At 42.7% G+C, this 22,147-nt stretch overlaps 1 protein-coding gene across 4 annotated transcripts in view; it reads left to right on the plus strand.

The window, feature by feature from the left end:
- Nucleotides 1-17,880: 17,880 nt before the first annotated feature.
- The window catches only part of LOC139470821 (fibroblast growth factor receptor 3-like), a 60,414-nt gene continuing 56,147 nt past the window's right edge, over nt 17,881-22,147 (plus strand). For 2 of the 4 annotated variants that reach the window (XM_071253118.1, XM_071253122.1), the window contains exon 1: nt 17,881-18,047. The gene's annotated coding sequence lies outside the window, so the exon portion shown is untranslated. The remainder of the gene's footprint in view (nt 18,048-22,147) is intronic. The other 2 variants (XM_071253119.1, XM_071253120.1) reach the window with 2 other exon arrangements.

A 22,147-nucleotide genomic window follows, 5' to 3' on the forward strand; every position in this document is an offset into this window, starting at 1 on the left:
ACAAGGGACATATAGACTTAGGTACAGATGCGCTACAAGGGACATATAGAGAAAGGTATAGATGTGCTACAAGGGACATATAGAGTAAGGTATAGATGCGTCACAAGGGACTTATAGACCAAGATACAGATGCGCTACAAGGGACATATAGACTAAGATACAGATGTGCTACAAGGGACATATAGACTTAGATACAGATGTGCTACAAGGGACAAATAGACTTTAGTACAGATGTGCTACTAGGGACATATAGACTAAGATACAGATGTGCTACAAGGGACATTTAGACTAAGATACAGATGCGCTACAAGGGATGTATATACTTAGGTACAGATGCGCTACAAGGGACATATAGACTAAGATACAGATGCGCTACAAGGGATGTATATACTTAGGTACAGATGCGCTACTAGGGACATATAGAGTAAGATACAGATGCGCTACTAGGGACATATAGACTAAGGTACAGATGTGCTACAAGGGACATATAGACTAAGGTACAGATGCGCTACAGGGGACATAAAGACTAAGATACAGATGCGCTACCAGGGACATATAGACTAAGATACAGATGTGCTACAAGGGACATATAGAGTAAGGTACAGATGCGCTACTAGGGACATATAGAGTAAGATACAGATGCGCTACTAGGGACATATAGAGTAAGGTACAGATGCGCTACAAGGGACATATAGACTAAGGTACAGATGTGCTACAAGGGACATATAGAGTAAGGTACAGATGCGCTACTAGGGACATATAGAGTAAGGTACAGATGCGCTACAAGGGACATATAGAGTAAGGTACAGATGCGCTACAAGGGACATATAGAGTAAGGTACAGATGCGCTACAAGGGACATATAGAGTAAGGTACAGATGCGCTACAAGGGACATATAGAGTAAGATACAGATGCGCTACTAGGGACATATAGAGTAAGCTACAGATGCGCTACAAGGGACATATAGAGTAAGGTACAGATGCGCTACTAGGGACATATAGAGTAAGGTACAGATGCGCTACAAGGGACATATAGAGTAAGATACAGATGCGCTACAAGGGACATATAGAGTAAGGTACAGATGCGCTACAAGGGACATATAGAGTAAGATACAGATGCGCTACTAGGGACATATAGAGTAAGGTACAGATGCGCTACAAGGGACATATAGAGTAAGGTACAGATGTGCTACAAGGGACATATAGAGTAAGATACAGATGCGCTACAAGGGACATATAGAGTAAGCTACAGATGCGCTACAAGGGACATATAGAGTAAGGTACAGATGCGCTACAAGGGACATATAGAGTAAGATACAGATGCGCTACAAGGGACATATAGAGTAAGGTACAGATGCGCTACAAGGGACATATAGAGTAAGGTACAGATGCGCTACAAGGGACATATAGAGTAAGGTAGAGATGTGCTACAAGGGACATATAGAGTAAGATACAGATGCGCTACCAGGGACATATAGACTAAGGTATAGATGTGCTACAATGGACATATAGAATGTTAAAAGCGGCGTGAAACATAACTCATTCACGCTCATGATGTTTCAGGAAGCAAGGAGCATATTTAAATTAGTCATGTTTAGAAGATTTCAACAACATTCAGCTGTAAAGTACGTTACCAGAAAATATTGCAATGAACCTACTGGGGGAACATACTGTACCAAGTCGATATCACTTCTTTAGCGGAAACCCATGATCCTGGTGATCCATATACAGTGCAGTTTGTATGATCACAAATGGTTGAAGTATGAACACCGTCCCACGCCAACAGGTATCATGACTCGCAATCCACCAACTAACCAAGGCTGACCACCCGATGATCTTTATTCGACTCTTGCGGCATGCATCGGTTACTGGGAACAGATAATAAACCGGAATCTTCATCAGATCATGGAAATATTACCTGCATTCTCTCACTTGCTAGTAGCTGGTAGTTGCAATAAATGTTGGTCTTGATGGGCAGAGATCCCAGCTTGTAGCTACTATAGTTGCAATAAATGTTGGTCTTGATGGGCAGAGATCCCACCTTGTAGCTACTATAGTTACAATAAATGTTGGTCTTGATGGGCAGAGATCCCACCTTGTAGCTACTATAGTTACAATAAATGTTGGTCTACATGGGAAGAGATTCCGCCTTGTAGCTACTATAGTTACAATAAATGGTAGTCTACATAGGCAGAGATCCCACCTTGTAGCTACTATAATTACAATAAATGTTGATCTACATGGGCAGAGATCCCGCCTTGTAGGTCTTATAATCGTAATAAATGTTTGTCTGGGATCTGTTTCGGATAACATGGAGAGTAGCGCAGAGCTGCCAGTTGGGCTCTGTTATAGAGAACATGGACAGTTGCGCAAAGCTGCTAGCTGGGATCTGTTGTGGAAGACAAGGAGAGTTGCGCACAGCTGCTAGCAGGGCTGTGTTGTGTAGAACCTGGAGAGTTGCACACAGCTGCCAGTTAGGTTGTGCTGTGGAGGACATGGAGAGTAGCGCACAGCTGCCAGTTAGGTTGTGTTGGGGAGGACATGGAGAGTTGCACACAGCTGCTAGCAGGGCTGTGTTGTGGAGAACCTGGAGAGTAGCGCACAGCTGCCAGTTAGGTTGTGTTGGGGAGGACATGGAGAGTTGCGCACAGCTGCCTGTCAAGTTGTGTTCGGGAGAACACGAAGAGTTGCACACAGCTGCTAACTGGGATCTGTTGTGGGGGACATGGAGAGTAGCGCACAGCTGTCAGTTAGGTTGTTTTGTGAAGAACAGGGGGAGTTGCGCTCAGCTGCTGCCTGGGAACTGTTTTTGAGGACATGGAGAGTATTGCACAGCTGCCAGTTAGGTTGTGTTGGGGAGGACATGGAGAGTAGCGCACAACTGTCAGTTAGGTTGTGTTCGGGAGGACATGGAGAGTTGCGCACAGCTGCTACCTGGGAATTTTTGTGAAGGACATGGAGAGTTGCGCACAGCTGCCAGTTAGGTTGTGTTGTGGAGAACACGGAGAATTACTCATAGCTGCTTGCTCTGATCTGTTGTTAAGAACACGGAGAGTAGCGCACAGCTGTTTCTTGGGCTGTGGTTGGGAGAACATGGAGAGTTGCACACAGCTGCTACCTGGTTGGTTGGTTGGTTGGTTTGTTGTTTAACGCCGCACTCAGCAATATTCCAGCTAAATGACGGCGGTCTGTAAAAAAATCGAGTCTGGACCAGACAATCCAGTGATTAATGTCATGAGCATCGATCCACGCAATTGGGATTAATGACATGCATCAACCAAGTCAGCGATCCTGACCACCCGATCCCGTTTGTCGCCTTTTACGATAAGCATAGTCACCTTTTACAGCAAGCATGGGTTGCTGAAGACCTATTCTAACCCGGAATCTTCACGGGTTATCTGCTACCTGGGAACTGTAGAGGAGGACATGGAGAGTAGCGCACACCTGCTAGGTAGGTTGTGTTGTGGAGAACATGGAGAGTAGCGCACAGCTGCCAGTTAGGTTGGGTTGTGGAGAACATGGAGAGTAGCGCACACCTGCTAGGTAGGTTGTGTTGTGGAGAACATGGAGAGTAGCGCACACCTGCTAGGTAGGTTGTGTTGTGGAGAACATGGAGAGTAGTGCACAGCTGCCAGGTAGGTTGTGTTTGGGAGAACATGGAGAGTAGTACACAGCTGCCAGTTAGGTTGTGTTGGGGAGAACATTGAGAGTAGCGCACAGCTGCCAGGTAGGTTGTGTTGTGGAGAACATGGAGAGTAGCGCACAGCTGCCAGGTAGGTTGTGTTGTGGAGAACATGGAGAGTGGCGCACAGCTGCCAGGTAGGTTGTGTTTGGGAGAACATGGAGAGTAGTACACAGCTGCCAGTTTGGTTGCGTTGGGGAGAACATGGAGAGTAGCGCACAGCTGCTAGGTAGGTTGTGTTGGGGAGAACATGGAGAGTAGTACACAGCTGCCAGTTAGGTTGCGTTGGGAAGAACATGGAGAGTAGCGCACAGCTGCCAGTTAGGTTGTGTTGGGAAGAACACGGAGAATTACGCATAGCTGCTTGCTCTGATCTGTTGTGGAGAACATGGAGAGTAGCGCACAGCTGTTTCTTGGGCTGTGGTTGGGAGAACATGGAGAGTTGCGCACAGCTGCTACCTGGGAACTGCTGTGGAGGACATGGAGAGTAGCGTACAGCTGCTACCTGGGAATTGTTGTGGAGGACATGGAGAGTAGCGTACAGCTGCCAGGTAGGTTGTGTTTTGGAAGACATGGAGAGTAGCGCACAGCTGCTAGTTAGGTTTTAGTTTAAACATATTTTATTCGCATGAAAAGGATTGGGCACAAGTTATCACAACTTAGAACGCCCTTTCCCATAGATGTACAATTATTCTTATTTACAGTTAATAAATCAAATGACAGAAAGGAAAGGAAAGAGATAGAGGAACGTATGTACATTCACACTGCTCACTCAAACCTTTTTGTTTTCTTTATATAAGTATGTACATTCCTAAAAATGCTTTCGTTCACATGATTAGGTAAACTTGCATTTCCAACTAGCATCAGGTCAATATTTACATCACAAGTATCTTTCACAATTAACAATAGTGAATGCATCAATTCGTTTCTAGCTGATTTAAATAAAGGACATTCAATGAAAAAATGATAATGAATTTTCACATGGGCTGCCACATCGGCATTTTGGATCCTCGTTTAAACATCATATCTTAATTTTGTATGTATTATGTTAATTTTCCTTAAACCATATGAGAAATATGATGGAACTGTAGGACTATCTGTTCTTAAACTGGATTTAAATCGAGGGAATGTTTCGATATTCCTTTGCTGAATAGGTAATGTATTCCACAATTTGATCGCGGATGGTATAATCGAGGATTCAGATAACTTAGCTCGTAATGGAGGCATAGTTATATTGTGAGCGGTTCTAAGGTTGTATGTTACGTTTGTCCCGACAGAGTGAGGTACAAGATCTTTAAGGTATGAAGGTGTCATATTGTAATTAAAAATTATACATTTTATAGAATAAACACAATTTACGTTATCTCCTGCGCTCTGATAGGGGCTCCCAGGAAGTTTCGAAATATAAATTTTGGACGGAAGTATAGGTTGGTAAACCAGTTACAATTCTTGCTGCTTCCACTTTGAGTTTTTTCTAATTTGTCACTCTGCTCCCTAGTACAACCGTCCCAAACTTCACATGCATCCCATTCAAAATGTGGTCTAATAAACATTACATAAATCTTAATTAACACACTACGACAGAGCATATACTTAAGCTTTCTCATTGAATGAACAATCTTTGATGTTGTTTTAATAATTGAATCAATATGACATGACCGCTTGCCCGATGACGACAATATAACACCCAGGTGTTTGTGTGTTTTAACATTTTCAATGTTTTGATTATCCAAAAATAATTTCTCTGGGGCTCTTTTGTGGAAACGAGAATTGATTTTGTTTCGCTCAGATTATATAGAATTAACCAGTCTTGAGCCCATTCATTAATTTTGTTTAAATTGCTATTCATAGTAGTTTCTATATGTTCAATGTATATTAGATGATATCCCCAGGGATGTGTCATCGGCAAATAATCTTGTTGCACAGTTCAATCTGTCAGTAATATCATTGATGTACACAAGGAATAAGAAAGGGACTAGTACCGATCCCTGTGGCACACCAGCTTTTAACTCTTCAGTGTCAGACAATGTTCCATTTAATAACGCAGATTGCTTGCGAGCTGCTACGTAATCAGCCAGCCACTCTAGTAATTCATCGTTTATACCATAACATGACAATTTATACATAAGCCCTCTCTGCCATACTCTATCAAACGCTTTAGAAATATCGCAGAATACCATACAATAGAACTCTTTGTTATCGGCTGCTTTACACACTTGATTATATAATTCCACCAGTTGGTGGACGGTCGAGTGACCAGCTTGGAATCCTGATTGGTATTTGTATAGCAACGAATTCTCATGAAAATAATTGTGCAAGTGCTTGAACTCAATTCGTTCGAATACTTTCCCGATACAGCTTATCAAAGATATTGGTCTATAATTTGAGGATAGTGTTGGGTCACCTTTTTTGAATAGTGGCATAACATGAGCTAATTTCCGTTGGCTTGGATATGTACGTGTTCTCAATGAGATATTGAATAATAGACATCAGACTTCACTTAAAGATGCTACAGTATGTTTCAGAATTTTATGACTTATGCAATCTGGGCCGGAGGCTTTATTCAAACTTTATTATGTCACTTATTTCATATACGTTTATTCGCAATGTGCTAAATGTTTTATCTGTATGTTTTTCCACATTTGGCAGTCTCGCCTTACTTCCATCAACATCTGCTATGGAAGAAAAATACTTGTTGAACTGGTTAGCTTCATCTAAATCTGAGCATATATTTGGGCTTTCGTCTGTGACATGCCTGCGCAGAGGGGGAATAGATGAAGTCTTACCTGTATTTTTCACTAAATATCGTAACAATTTCCAATAAGAAGATTTGTTTTCTGAGTATAATTCTAAAACGAAATTGTCTAAGTTGGAGTAGAACATTTCCTTTGCGCAATATTTCATATTATTTACCTTATTTCTTTGTTTTCTGCACAATGTTCTGTCCTTGTCTTTATTTGTTTTCCTTGAAGTCTTAAGTATCCTGTTTCTTTTCCTTATTGCCTTCCGTAATTCGGAATTGAACCATTTATCATTCGGTCGAACCCTAAACGTTTTAGACGGTACACACATTTTCATATAATTATTAAATTTTGAGTAAAAACATTCAACAGATTCATCTATATCTTTACATTTGTGAAAAAGATTAATCCAATCAGTTGATTTAATAAGGTTGTTTAATCATATATCTTTAGTAAATGATGATTTGGTTGATAAATGTGTTTTCACATATATATACGTGCCCCTATGTCACCAATCTCATTATGAAAACCAATCACTCCAGAATCATCCACAGACACATATTCACTTACAATTATCGGATCTAGTAAAGTACTTGTTGTTGTTTTAGAAATCCGAGTAGGTTCATTTATCACATTACGTAAATTTTTCCTGTCTAACAAATCATTTACATGAAGTTTTCTTGCAGACAAAAGATTTTCATTAATATCTTCGACAATCACTAAACTACATGTAATATCGAACGCATTATCAATACTATCGTCGGGGCGATTCCAGAAATTATCTGTATTACACTCTGGTCTGTACACAACACACAGAATTAAGGACTTACGTGGTAGAAATATCTGTATCCATGTACTTTCATCAAGGACATTTTCTAATACATTCAATCTTTTATATGCTAACCTTTCATGTACATATAGTCCCCCAAATGCATTTCTATCTTTTCTTATCGGATCGTGGTAGTTTTGCCATCGTAAGACATTATTATTGACAGTATAATCTAAATGAGTTTCAGTGAAACAAACGACGTGAAAGTCGGAACAATACTCACTATAACAATTTAACTTATTGCGTACACTTCTTGTGTTGAGGTGAAATATTGACACAAATTTCTCGTGCTGGTCATTTTCACGGTTCAGTGGGTCTGGGTTGAGCTCCACGTCCCCGGCAAGCTGTAAACACAACACCAGCATTAAAACAATGTTCGTATAACCTGCTTGCGTCTGTAAAATACAGAGACATAGGATGAGTGTACATGCTTTCCATTCGGAGATTAGTATAACACCCATTGTGTGTTATTCGTTCAAAAGCGTTTTTGATCGAATTTCCTTTACGAATTGACTGATGATAGAATTGTAGCTAGCTTAGGCAGTTAGGTTGTTTTGTGAAGACAATGGAGAGTTGTGCACAGCTGCTAGCTGGGATCTGTTGTGGAGAACATGGAGAGTAGCGCACAGCTGCCAGTTAGGTTGTGTTGGGGAAAACATGGAGATTTGCGCACAGTTGCTACCTGGGATATTTTGTGGAGAACATGGAGAATAGCACACAACTGCCAGTTAGACTATGTTGTGGAGAACATGGAGAGTTGCGCACAGCTGCTAGCTGAGGTGTTTGTGGGGGACATGGAGAGTAGCGCACAGCTGCAAGTTAGGTTGTGTTGTGGAGGACATGGAGAGTTGCGCACAGCAGCTAGCTGGGATCTGTTTCGGAGAGCATGGAAAGTAGCGCACAGCTACCAGTTAGGTTGTTTTGTGGAAGACATGGAGAGTTGCGCACAGCTGCCAGTTTGGTTGTGTTGTGGAGGATTTCGAGAATTGCCCACAGCTGCTAGGTGGGATCTGTTTCGGAGAACATGGAGAGTAGCACACAGCTGCCAGCTGGGAACTGTTGTGGAGGACATTCAGTGTAGCGCACAGATGCCAATTAGGTTGCGTTTGGGAGGACATAGAGAGTCGTGCACACCTACAAGCTTGGATCTGTTGTCGAGAACACGGAGAGTAGCGCACAGCTGCCAGTTGGATTGTGTTGGGAGGACATGGAGAGTCGCGCACAGCTGCTATCTGGGATCTGTTGTGAAGAACATGGAGAGTTGCCAGCAGCTGCCAGTTAGGTTGTTTTGTGGAAGACATGGAGAGTTGCGCACAGCTGCTAGGTGGGATCTGTTGTAGAAGACAAGGAGAGTTGCGTACAGCTGCCAGTTAGGTTGTGTTAGGGAGAACATGAAGAGTAGCTCGTAGCTGCAAGTTAGGTTGTTTTGTGGAGGACATGGAGAGTTGCGCACAGCTGCTAGGTGCGATCTGTTGTGGAGAACACGGAGAGTAGCGCACAGCTGCCAGTTGGATTGTGTTGGGAGGACATGGAGAGTCGCGCACAGCTGCTATCTGGGATCTGTTGTGAAGAACATGGAGAGTTGCCAGCAGCTGCCAGTTAGGTTGTTTTGTTGAAGACATGGAGAGTTGCGCACAGCTGCTAGGTGGGATCTGTTGTAGAAGACAAGGAGAGTAGCGCGCAGCTGCCAGTTAGGTTGTTTTGTGGAAGACATGGAGAGTTGCGCACAGCTGCTATCTGGGATCTGTTGTAGAAGACAAGGAGAGTAGCGCGCAGCTGCCAGTTAGGTTGTTTTGTGGAAGACATGGAGAGTTGCGCACAGCTGCTAGGTGGGATCTGTTGTAGAAGACAAGGAGAGTTGCGCACAGCTGCTAGCTGGGAACTTTTGTGGAGGACATGGAGAGTAGCGCACAGCTGCTAGTTAAGTTGTGTGGGTGAGGACATATAGAGAGTTGCGCACGGCTACTACCTGGAAACGGTTGTGGAAAACATGGAGAGTTGCACAGAGCTGTAAAGGTGGGATCTGTTGTAGAAGACATGGAGAGTTACGTACAGCTGACAGTTAGGCTGTGTTGGGGAGGACTTTGAGAGTTGCGCACAGCTACTAGCTGGGATCTGTTGTAGAAGACAAGGAGAGTTGCGCACAGCTGCTAGTTAGGTTGTGTTGGGGACGACATGGAGAGTTGCCCACAGCTGCTAGGTGGGATCTGTTGTAGAAGACAAGGAGAGTTGCGTACAGCTGCCAGTTAGGTTGTGTTAGGGAGAACATGAAGAGTAGCTCGTAGCTGCAAGTTAGGTTGTTTTGTGGAGGACATGGAGAGTTGCGCACAGCTGCTAGGTGCGATCTGTTGTGGAGAACACGGAGAGTAGCGCACAGCTGCCAGTTGGATTGTGTTGGGAGGACATGGAGAGTCGTGCACAGCTGCTATCTGGGATCTGTTGTGAAGAACATGGAGAGTTGCCAGCAGCTGCTAGGTTGGATCTGTTGTAGAAGACAAGGAGAGTTGCGCACAGCTGCCAGTTAAGTTGTGTTAGGGAGAACATGAAGAGTAGCGCGCAGCTGCCAGTTAGGTTGTTTTGTGGAAGACATGGAGAGTTGCGCACAGCTGCTAGGTGGGATATGTTGTCGAGAACACGGAGAGTAGGGCACAGCTGCCAGTTAGGTTTTGTTGGAGAGGACATAGAGAGCTGTGCACAGCTGCTAGCTGGGAACGTTTTTGGAGAACATGGAGAGTTGCACAGAGCTGCTAGTAGGGATCTGTTGTAGAAGACATGGAGAGTTGCGCACAGCTGCCAGTTAGACTGTGTTGGGGAGGACATGGAGAGTTGCGCACAGTTGCCAGTTAGACTGTGTTGGGGAGGACATGGAGAGTTGCGCACAGTTGCCAGTTAGGCTGTGTTGGGGAGGACATGGAGAGTTGCGCACAGTTGCCAGTTAGGCTGTGTTGGGGAGGACATGGAGAGTTGCGCACAGCTGTTAGCTGGGATCTTTTGTGGAAGACAAGGAGAGTAGGGCACAGCTTCTAGTTAGGTTGTATTGGGGAGGACATGGAGAGTTGCGCACAGCTGCTAGGTGAGATCTGTTGTAGAAGAAAAGGTAGAGTTGCGCACAGCTGCCAGTTAGGCTGTGTTTGTGAGGACATAGAGAGTTGCTTACAGCTACTAGCTAGGATTTGTTGTGGAAGACAGGGAGAGTAGCGCATAGCTGTCAGATAGGTTGTGTTAATGGCAACGTGGAGAGTGGCGCGCAGCTACTAGCTGGGATATGTTTTGGAAGACAGGGATCTGTTGTGGAGAATATGGAGAGTTGCGCAGAGCTGCTTGGTGGGATCTGTTGTAGAAGACAAGGAGAGTTGCGCACAGCTGCCAGTAAGGTTGTGTTGGTGAGGACATAGAGAGTTCCGCACATCTGCTACCTGGGATCTGTTCGGAGAACATGAAGAGTTGCGCAGAGCTGCTAGCTGGGATCTGTTGTGGAAGACAATGAGAGTAGCGCACAGCTGCTAGTTTGGTTGTTTTGTGGAGGACATGGAAAGTAGCGCACAGCTGCCAGTTTGGTTGTTTTGTGGAAGACATAGAGAGTAGAGCACAGCTGCCAGTTTGGTTGTTTTGTGGAGGACATGGAGAGTTGCGCACAGCTGCTAGCTGGGATCTGTTGTGGAGAATATGGAGAGTTGCGCAGAGCTGCTTGGTGGGATCTGTTGTAGAAGACAAGGAGAGTTGCGCACAGCTGTCAGTTAGGTTGTGTTAGGGATGACATAGAGAGTTGCGCACAGCTGCGGCGTAGGACGTGGGAGGGGTGTGTGTGTGTGTGTGTGTGTGGGGGGGGGGGGGGGGGGGGGGTTGTTGTAGAGTGGCTAGTTGGACTGTGTAGAACAGGATTTGAGGGCAGCACACAGCTTCTATTTTGGCTGTGTCGGGTAGCGCACAGGTGCCAGTTGGGGTGTATGGGGGAGGCCATGGGGAGCAGCGCACAGCCGCTAGCTGGGATGTTTTGAGCAGGACGTGAGGGTAGCGGACAGCTCTCATTTGGGCTGTGTGGCGGAGGAGGTGAGTGGGTTTGGGGTTGGGGGATGATGATTTGAGCTCGAATATTTTTTTCTCCAAAATATGCGGGTGCTCATCCTTTTTATAATATGTAACGAACTGTATTGTTTGGTCACTTTATTATTGTTTGCAAGAGTGCATATATGTTGTCACTATGATACGAGGCATGTAGAATTTATTTTCAGTAAAATGGGGGCTTCATTATTCCCTCATTCACACACGCACGTACGCACGCACGAGAGCTTAGAGGTGAGCCCTGCATGCGGGAAGAAGGGTTCCATTGAAGGCAGGGCAGCTGGCGAAATATGCCACACAAACTAGTCCATTCTTGCCGACATAAACTATCAAAGCACCACAGTTGTCGACGCTGGAGACATTGAAGGCGGGGTATCTGGCGAAATATGCCACACAAACTAGTCCATTCTTGCCGACACAAACTAGTCCATTCTTGCCGACATAAACTATCAAAGCACCACAGTTGTCGACACTGGAGACATTGAAGGTATACAGCAACTTCTTCCTTCCTGTGCTTTATGTTCGATGGGGACTCAGTTACAGACAGGATATTTAAATGTCACTCCTTTAACGCATACCTGACGGGCACTGAGTAGACTAGAACAAGCAGAGACACACGCACACAAGTTGCTGTATAACTGCTCCAATCTTGAACGCGACGTTAAACCCCATTTCACCTCACCTCACCGGTAAACATACCGATTATTTCTAAAGGGAGGCGGCAAACAATTTTAAGGTTTTTTTCAGGACCTCCAATGAACTTTTTTTGGTGTAAGACCTGAGGCCAAATTATCGTGTCTAAGTATTTCGGTATGCCACGTGCGGAAACTGACGGGGCACGAGTGTCGACGATCTACTGCTTAAATGTTGGCTTGTTTCTGGTGGTATTGATTATTGTGAGTGATTATCATGTCGTGAAATGACGTTTATGAGGCTTCTAGATTGGCGCCGGGTGAGAGAGAGACCCCATCTAGTCAAAGAGAGTATAATCACAAACACAGGTGCCCAAAGCTGGAGTCCCTCTCAGCACAAACAACAAGGAAGTGTAGTTGATCCATCTCAGGGCAGGAGTGACTCGCTTCAGTGTTATGAGGCAGTGTTATGTTGAATATATAATTCACCTGTGTGTGGCAGTGTTATGTTGTAGATATAATTCACCTGTGTGTTGCAGTGTTATGTTGAAGATATAATTCACCTGTGTGTGGCAGTGTTATGTTGAAGATATAATTCACCTGTGTGTGGCAGTGTTATGTTGAAGATATAATTCACCTGTGTGTGGCAGTGTTGTGCTGAAGATATAATTCACCTGTGTGTGGCAGTGTTATGTTGAAGATATAATTCACCTGTGTGTGGCAGTGTTAATGTTGAATATATAATTCACCTGTGTGTGGCAGTATTATGTTGAAGATATAATTCACCTGTGTGTGGCAGTATTATGTTGAATATATAATTCACCTGTGTGTGGCAGTGTTATGTTGAAGATATAATTCACCTGTGTGTGGCAGTGTTATGTTGAAGATATAATTCACCTGTGTGTGGCAGTATTATGTTGAAGATATAATTCACATGTGTGTGGCAGTGTTATGTTGAAGATATAATTCACCTGTGTGTGGCAGTGTTATGTTGAAGATATAATTCACCTGTATGTGGCAGTGTTATGTTGAAGATATAATTCACCTGTATGTGGCAGTGTTATGTTGAAGATATAATTCACCTGTGTGTGGCAGTGTTATGTTGAAGATATAATTCACCTGTGTGTTGCAGCGTTATGTTGAAGATATAATTCACCTGTGTGTTGCAGCGTTATGTTGAAGATATAATTCACCTGTATGTGGCAGTGTTATGTTGAAGATATAATTCACCTGTATGTGGCAGTGTTATGTTGAAGATATAATTCACCTTTTGTGACGCAGTACCTTCTGTGGTGGGGTTTTATGTGGTTGATTGAAGTTCCTTTGGGATATAACTCATCTTGTGTGGTGCGGGTTGATATTATGTCATGTTATACTGTATCTTGTAGTTCGCTTTTATGACGCTGTGTGATGTTGTAGATTGTGATTCTGTGTCACAAGGATTGTACTTGATAAGAAACGCCAGTACTCTGAAAATGTGAAGGATAAATTATTACCCAGCACGCATGGCGCCTAAAGGTTTTAGGGGACTCTAAACCAGCCCAAGGTTTCGGATTTACATAAATCGCCAATATGCAATATGACCATATGCCGATATAATATGCAAATACTGACTGAAAAGTGGTTTGCACATATTAAACATTTGACACCATTGAACAAGATATTTTCTTTGCTAGAGAACCTGATGCATACAGTCAAAATGCAGTAAAAATTACTATAGATATATTTGACTCTCCAATTACTTCGGAGGAAGCATTTAAAAGCTTATCGGAAATTAAATGTAATAAATCCTCGGACAATGATATGTAATCCCGGAATTTTAATAGCTGCACAAGATATGTTTGTACTTTGTATGAAACTTAGTGTAGGCTATCCTCCAGCACCATGGTGAACTGGAATACTTTTTTCACTGCATATAAAGGTGTTACCTACTCCCCGAACAATTACAGAGAGAGAGTGCTGAAGTGTTTTCAGTAATGATTACAAATATATATTCGCAAAGGCTATATAGCACTATTGATGATAGTTTTATTTTACAAGCATTAGTCCAACGTTACCTCTCTGAAATAAAAATGTCTCCAAGCATTTCAATCTATTTGCAAATGTGTTAAAGCGATTGTTAGGGCAAATAATACTACTTTTGAGTGTCCCCGGCCACTAAGACAAGGCTGTGTTTTAAGTTCACTTTTTTTTTATATAAATGAATTTCCAATTGGGGTAGATTTATCCTGTGGGACTTGTTATCTAGTTCCACCCTGAACTTGTATAGTTGTTTTTATTGTTATTTGCAGACGATGTTATCTTGATTTCTATCAGAGGGTATGGGCTTCAAAAACGTTGCTATACCTTTTTCTAATAATGACTGTTTATCTGTTAATTTGGATAAGACCATTGTTTTTAATAATAGACGAATTGTATCTGAGCATGAGAAATGGAAGTATAATGGAAACCGATTGTGTGAAGAAGACGAAGAATAAAATGTTATGGTACATAAACAGGCACAGGGGGCAGGGTACAAAGCATAAACTTGACTAGTTATAAGAGAAAGTTTATAAACATTGATATACACAATAGAATACCAATATTGCTAATATTAAGGTCTAGTGATGAGATGCAGATTTTCTTTGCATGAACATGCATTTTTTACAGTATTGTAGTATTGAATTGATCATTTTAGTTCCAGTCTCAGATTTTTGTGGAGAGGGCATTTCAACAGAAAGTGATCCTCATCCTCTACATCTGTGTGTGTACCTTCATATATATACTTAGGAATAGCGTCTACTAAATCCCCACCTTGTCCAAATATGTTACAAATTGCTTCTTTGCAAGCTACGAAAGTGTTACATGGTGTTTTTAAATGTTTGTAAATGCTTAAATCATTACCATTTCATTTTTTTCTCTCAAAATGTTTGACACAAAAATAATCCAAATCATTTTAGTTTATAGGGCAGAAAAATGGAGTATAAAACTTGAAATAGGTAAATAAATTTAGACTGTACATCGGTGAGTCTGTAAACGCTTCCTGAGTATAAAATCTGCCACTGAAAGTCGTGTTGTTAGAGGTGAATGTGGAAGATACCCGCGATATAGTTTTGCCTGTAAATGAGATGCCAAATAGTGGTGTATAAAGTTATACATGCCTGACTCAAGGTTTGTTAGGTATTCCTCTATTTTGTGACTTAATGCAACGCACAAGGGTAAAACAAATTGGGCTTCTTCGATTAGACAGGTAATGTTATGGTCAGGTTTTGTTTATCTATGGGAACAACTGTCAGCTCTAAATTTATCATGTTTTTGTCAGAGTTGTTCCAAAGAATGAAATTATCATACAATCAGGATTGACATGTGACGTAAACTGATGTCACAAAATCATAATAATATATAGTTTTGTACAGATTAAACTTCAATACTGAATACTATATGTTAGCTCTAACATGTTATATAAATTTAGAAACGCAATGACACAGATTAGATGCAGTTCCCGTCACCCAGGTTACAGGTGAGGTGAGATGAGGTGAAATTGGGTTTAACGTCGCGTCCAAGATTATTGCACTTATATAGCGACGTGCATGTACGTGTGTGTGTTTGTGTGGCTGCTTGTACTAGTCCGGACTGATGCCGATTTATAGTGCTAGCTCACTGAGATACCATGCCGCAGTTTAACATGACTACCCCACTCAGACACAGTATACTGACTCCGAGCCTTGTTTTAGCCCCTTAATGCCGAGCGCCAGACAGGGTAACAACAAGTACCATCTTTTAACGTCTTTTGGTATGACGCGACTGGGGATCGAACCCCGGACCTTCCGCTCTCCGGGCGGACGCTCTACCACAAGACCACGGAGGCGGTCCCAGGATATAGGAAGGTTTAGAATTTATGTTATCCATGAAACTTACTAGAAGACGAATATGATTTTATTTCTAAAGTCTACAGTCTCTGTGTCTCTTTAGAGCACAACTTATAGCACCAAAATATTTTAACTACGCCACTTGGCACAAATGTAATGCATTAATGCCGTTCAATAACGAATACACTGTCAAAAACCTTTATATGTACATATTTAAAGCAGTGTCACTGTGTGTATTAGAAATAAACTGGCACCTCGATTCTCCGACTCCCTGTGTTGCCACTGTGTCATCGGCCTGCAAAACATAATGAATAACATGGAATGATATTGTAGTACACCTGTGTGACGCAGTGTTATGTTGTAGTACACCTGTGTGAAGCAGTGTTATGTTGTATGTTGTAGTACACCTGTGTGACGCAGTGTTATGTTGTAGTACACCTGTGTGACGCAGTGTTATGTTGTAGTACACCTGTGTGACGCAGTGTTATGTTGTATGTTGTAGTACACCTGTGTGACGCAGTGCTATGTTGTATATTGTAGTACACCTGTGTGACACAGTGTTATGTTGTATGTTGTAGTACACCTGGGTGACACAGTGTTATGTTGTATATTGTCCTACACCGGTGTGACGCAGTCTAATTAAGTATATTGCAGTATGCGTGTGTGACGCAGTGTTATGTTGTATATTGTAGTACACCTTTATGACATAGTGTTATGTTGTATGTTGTAGTACACCTGGGTGACACAGTGTTATGTTATATATTGTAGTACACCTGTATGACATAGTGTTGTGTTGTATGTTGTAGTACACCTGGGTGACACTGTGTTATGTTGTATATTGTAGTACACCTGGGTGACACAGTGTTATGTTGTATATTGTAGTACACCTGGATGACACAGTGTTATGTTATATATTGTAGTACACCTGTATGACATAGTGTTGTGTTGTATGTTGTAGTACACCTGGGTGACACTGTGTTATGTTGTATATTGTAGTACACCTGGGTGACACAGTGTTATGTTGTATGTTGTAGTACACCTGGATGACACAGTGTTATGTTATATATTGTATTACAACTGGGTGACCCAGTGTTATGTTGTGTATTGTAGTACACCTGTGTGACGCAATGTTATGTTGTATATTGTAGTTCACCTGTGTGACGCAGTGTTTTTTATTGTAGTACACCTGTGTGACACAGTGTTATGTTGCATATTGTAGTACACCTGTGTGACGCAGCGTTTTTTATTGTAGTACACCTGTGTGACACAGTCTTATGTTGTATATTGTTGTACACCTGTGTGACACAGTGTTTTTTATTGTAGTACCCCTTTGTGACACAGTGTTATGTTGCATATTGTAGTACACCGGTGTGACACAGTGCAATTTACTATATTGTAGTACGCGTGTGTGACGCAGCGTTATGTTATATGTTGTAGTACATCTTGTGTGACACGGTGTTATGTTATATATTGTAGTACACCGGTGTGAAGCAGTGTTGTATGTTGTAGTACATCTGTGTGACACGGTGTTATGTTATATGTTGTAGTACACCTGTGTGGCGCAGTGTAATGTTGTATGTTGTAGTACACCTGTGTGACGCAGTGTTATGTTGTAGTACATCTGTGTGACGCAGTGTTATGTTGTATGTTGTAGTACATCTGTGTGGCTCAGTGTAATGTTGTATGTTGTAGTACACCAGTGTGACGCAGTGTTGTATATTGTATTACCCCTGTGTGACGCAGTGTTAGGTTGTATATTGTAGTACACCAGTGTGACGCAGTGTTATGTTGTATATTGTAGTGCGCTTGTGTGACGCAGTGTTATGTTGTATATTGTAGTTCACCTGTGTGAAACAGTGTTGTGTTGTATCTATAATTAATCATGTAATTCGCGTATGGAATAATCTTCATGTGTCTTCTAAGAGCCTGTCCGCCGAATATCGATACACAAACTTAAAAAGAGAACTGTGTGGCAAGAAAAGAAATGAGATGTGTAACAGCCAGTGTTGGTGAGCCAGGGGAAACTCTTCTAGTCACAACAGATGTTAAAACAGACTATAAGTAGGAAACTCCGACCGGTAGTGAATTTCGCCCGCTTTCACAGCCCCGACGAGTTCGTGCAATGGAACAGTGATTGTCAGAAGTCTTCAATACTCCAAGTACCGTCTTTCACACATTCAAGGCAAGAAATTCAGTTCTGTGATTTCTGGAATATTTTCTGCGCCGTCTGTAGATAATGTGAGTCAATATACAGGTAAGAGTTTGTTATATGGATCTCTTCATGCTAAAACCACCTGTGCTTGCTGTCTGCTGCCCTGCTATAGTAAACTAGTAGAGATCGTCTCACTGTGTACCGCCACATGGGTATGCTCCATGTTATCAGCACGGTTTCATACCCCGTCGATAGCTATTGTGGTGTCTGTATCCTTGTGTTAATGTAACAACTCAAAGTTTATAGAACTACATTCTGCGCGTTGAGCTATTATATGATATAGCTGTCGTGGGTTTGTACACCGCAAACCGTTTATATCCAGTTCTAAAGTTTCTAGTCTACAACGTAAAACAAATGTAATTGTTATAATTGTTTCTGATTCAGCATGGTGTAGATGGCGGAAACATGTGTTGTAGGGATTGTTATCAATTACTTTGTTATAGATTCTTGAAGTATTGAAAAGTGTTGGTTATTTTAAAAGTGCAAACCAAGTAAACGTGTAAAATGTCCTTTGCAGTCACCAGCCTAAATTAGGCTGAATAAAGCTGTGCTGTCTCAATTGCACTGTTGTCTCTGAGCCGGCCTGGTAATTCTAGTACATTTGCAGTTAAAAGTGAAACCTCATAAATAAGCTTTCTGTAATATTTTAAACGTTGATTTCCTCTCAGCATACAAAAAGATCCAGATTGACCTGGTAGACGTCATATTACACGTAACCTCCCGCAACTCTCGATGTGTCCCTCCCCCTCCAACACCCCCCCTCCCCTCCATCCCCCCCACTATCCCCATTCAGTGGGAGGGGTTTCAATCGGGGTTATTTGAGTGCGTAATAGCTGCAGTGATTTTTACTACTGTCGATTGTGCTATATGGTATCGTAAAAATCTTTTGTGTATGGCGTTCTTTCGAGAGCACTAGATTACCTTCGATAGGTGAGACTCAGGCTGCTGGTTACGGACGTAGTTTACACGCCGTGTTACACGCTTAACAAACATCATATGTCTGCTGGTCTGGTTAACGAGACGTGGCTTGATCAACAAGAGTTATGAGTGAGTAGAGAATAACGCCGCTTCCAACAATATCAAGACAGAGGACATCAGGGGTCTCGGCTGTGCGTAGGAATATAGCGAGAAGGATATTTGCTCGGACAATAGGAGGGGGTAACTACACTTCAGGTCTTGGTATTAATGGGAAGGATTGATTACTAACATAGTGTAATTGATAACCAGTCATGGTATAGTTAGAAACTGTCACAGGTTAGCAGTATTGAATAAGGACGATAGACACGGTTTTAACACGAGAGACAACCAATAGAAACATTACAGGATGCACAAGGAAGATAGTCACACGTCACACCAATGAATTGTCAGGAGGGACAGTGACACGTCAGACCATGGGATTCACAAGAAGGATAGCCACATGTCACATCAAGGGAATCTCATTAAAGAACTAAACACGTCAAATTAAGGGATTCACAAGAGAATAGTCACGCGTCCCATCAAGGATTCACAAGAAGGATAGTCACACGTCACACCAAGGGATTCATAAGAAAAGTAGTCACGCGTCACATCAAGGATTCACAGGAGGGATTGTCACACATCACAAGAAGGATAGTCACACCAAAGATTCATAAGAAGGATAGTCACGCGTCACAGGCGGGAGAGTCACATTAAAGGATTCTCCTTAAGGATAGTCACACTTCACTCCAGGGATTCACAGGATAGACAGGCACACGTCACACCAAGGATTCGCATACAGTCACACGTTTCACCAATGATTTAAATAAAGGATAATCACACGTTACATCAAGGGAATCACAAGAAGATTTGTCACGCGTCACATCAAGGATTCACAGGCGGGAGAGTCATATGTCACATTAAAGGATTCTCCTGAAGGATAGTCACACGTCACTCCAGGGATTCACAGGATAGACAGGCACACGTCACACCAAGGATTCGCATACAATCACACGTTTCATCAATGATTTAAATAAAGGATAATCACACGTTACATCAAGGGAATCACAAGAAGAATTGTCACGCGTCACATCAAGGATTCACAGGAGGGATCGTCACACGTCTAATCAAGAGATCCCCATGAAGGATAGTCACACGTCATATCTAGGATTCACAGGAGGGATAGTCACACGTCTAATCAAGAGATCCATATGAAGGATAGTCACACGTCTAATCAAGAGATCCATATGAAGGATAGTCACACGTCACATCTAGGATTCACGGGAGGGAGAGTCACATGTCACATTAAGGGATTCTCCTGAAGGATAGTCACACGTCACTCCAGGGATTCACAGGATAGACAGGCACACGTCACACCAAGGATTCGCATACAGTCACTCGTTTCATCAATGATTTAAATAAAGGATAATCACACGTAACATCAAGGGAATCACAAGAAGAATTGTCACGCGTCACATCAAGGATTCACAGGAAGGATAGTCACACGTCTAATCAGATCCTCATGAATGATAGTAACACGTCACATCTAGGATTCACAGGAGGGATAGTCACACGTCATATCTAGGATTCACAGGAGGGATCGTCACACATCTAATCAAGAGATCCCCATGAAGGATAGTAACACGTCACATCTAGGATTCACAGGAGGGATTGTCACACGTCTAATCAAGAGATCCCCATGAATGATAGTCTCACGTCACATCAAGTATTCGCAAGAAGGATTGTCACGCGTCATATCTAGGATTCACAGGAGGGATAGTCACACGTCATATCTAGGATTCACAGGAGGGATAGTCACACATCTAATCAAGAGATCCTCATGAAGGATAGTCACACGTCACATCTAGGATTCACGGGAGGGAAAGTCACGCGTCTAATCAAGAGATCCATATGAAGGATAGTCACACGTCACATCTAGAATTCACAGGAAGGATAGTCACACGTCTAATCAAGAGATCCTTATAAAGAATAGTCTAACGTCACATCAAGTATTCGCAAGAAGGATTGTCACACGTCACATCAAGTATTCACAAGAAGGATTGTCACACGTCACATCAAGTATTCGCAAGAAGGATTGTCACACGTCACATCAAGTATTCACAAGAAGGATTGTCACACGTCACATCAAGTATTCACAAGAAGGAAGTCACACGTAGGGATTCACAAGAAAATAGTCACGCGTCCCATCAAGGATTCACACGAAGGATTGTCACGCGTCACACCAAGGATTCACAAGATGGACAGTCACACGTCAGTTCAAGTATTCACAGGATAGACAGTCACACGTCAGGTCAAGGATTCACAGGATGGACAGTCACACGTCAGGTCAAGGATTCATACGAAGGATTGTTACGCGTCAGGTCAAGGATTCACAGGATGGACATTTACGCGTCAGGTCAAGGATTCACAGGATGGCCAGTCACGCGTCAGCCCAAGTATTCACAGGATGGACAGTCACACGTCAGGTCAAGTATTCACAGGATGGACAGTCACACGTCAGGTCAAGGGTTCACAGGATGGACAGTCACACGTCAGGTCAAGGGTTCACAGGATGGACAGTCACACGTCAGGTCAAGGGTTCACAGGATGGACAGTCACACGTCAGGTCAAGGATTCACAGGATGGACAGTCACACGTCAGGTCAAGTATTCACAGGATGGACAGTCACACGTCAGGTCAAGGATTCACAGGATGGACAGTCACACGTCAGGTCAAGGGTTCACAGGATGGACAGTCACACGTCAGGTCAAGGATTCACAGGATGGACAGTCACACGTCAGGTCAAGGGTTCACAGGATGGACAGTCACACGTCAGGTCAAGGATTCACAGGATGGACAGTCACACGTCAGGTCAAGGATTCACAGGATGGACAGTCACACGTCAGGTCAAGGATTTAAACGAAGGATAATCACCCGTCACATCAAGGGAATCACAAGAATGGTAGTTACACGACATGATTTAATTTTATGAAGTAGCAAGGTAGTCTTCCCCTTGGCGATTATACTAGTCGGCTACATTTAAGTATGAAACTGGTGGGGAACATGTCTGGCGAAAATGGACGTTTTTGCTGAAATATTTACATCTCAGTGAATTCCTAAGCCATTTCGATATTTCTTGACTGTCCAATATGAATTTGCCTATAAAGCGTTATGGCAGTATCGCTTGT

Source organism: Haliotis cracherodii, unplaced genomic scaffold, assembly GCF_022045235.1.
Source record: "Haliotis cracherodii isolate W230 unplaced genomic scaffold, xgHalCrac1.p SCAF_21, whole genome shotgun sequence".
Classification (NCBI taxonomy): domain Eukaryota; kingdom Metazoa; phylum Mollusca; class Gastropoda; order Lepetellida; family Haliotidae; genus Haliotis; species Haliotis cracherodii.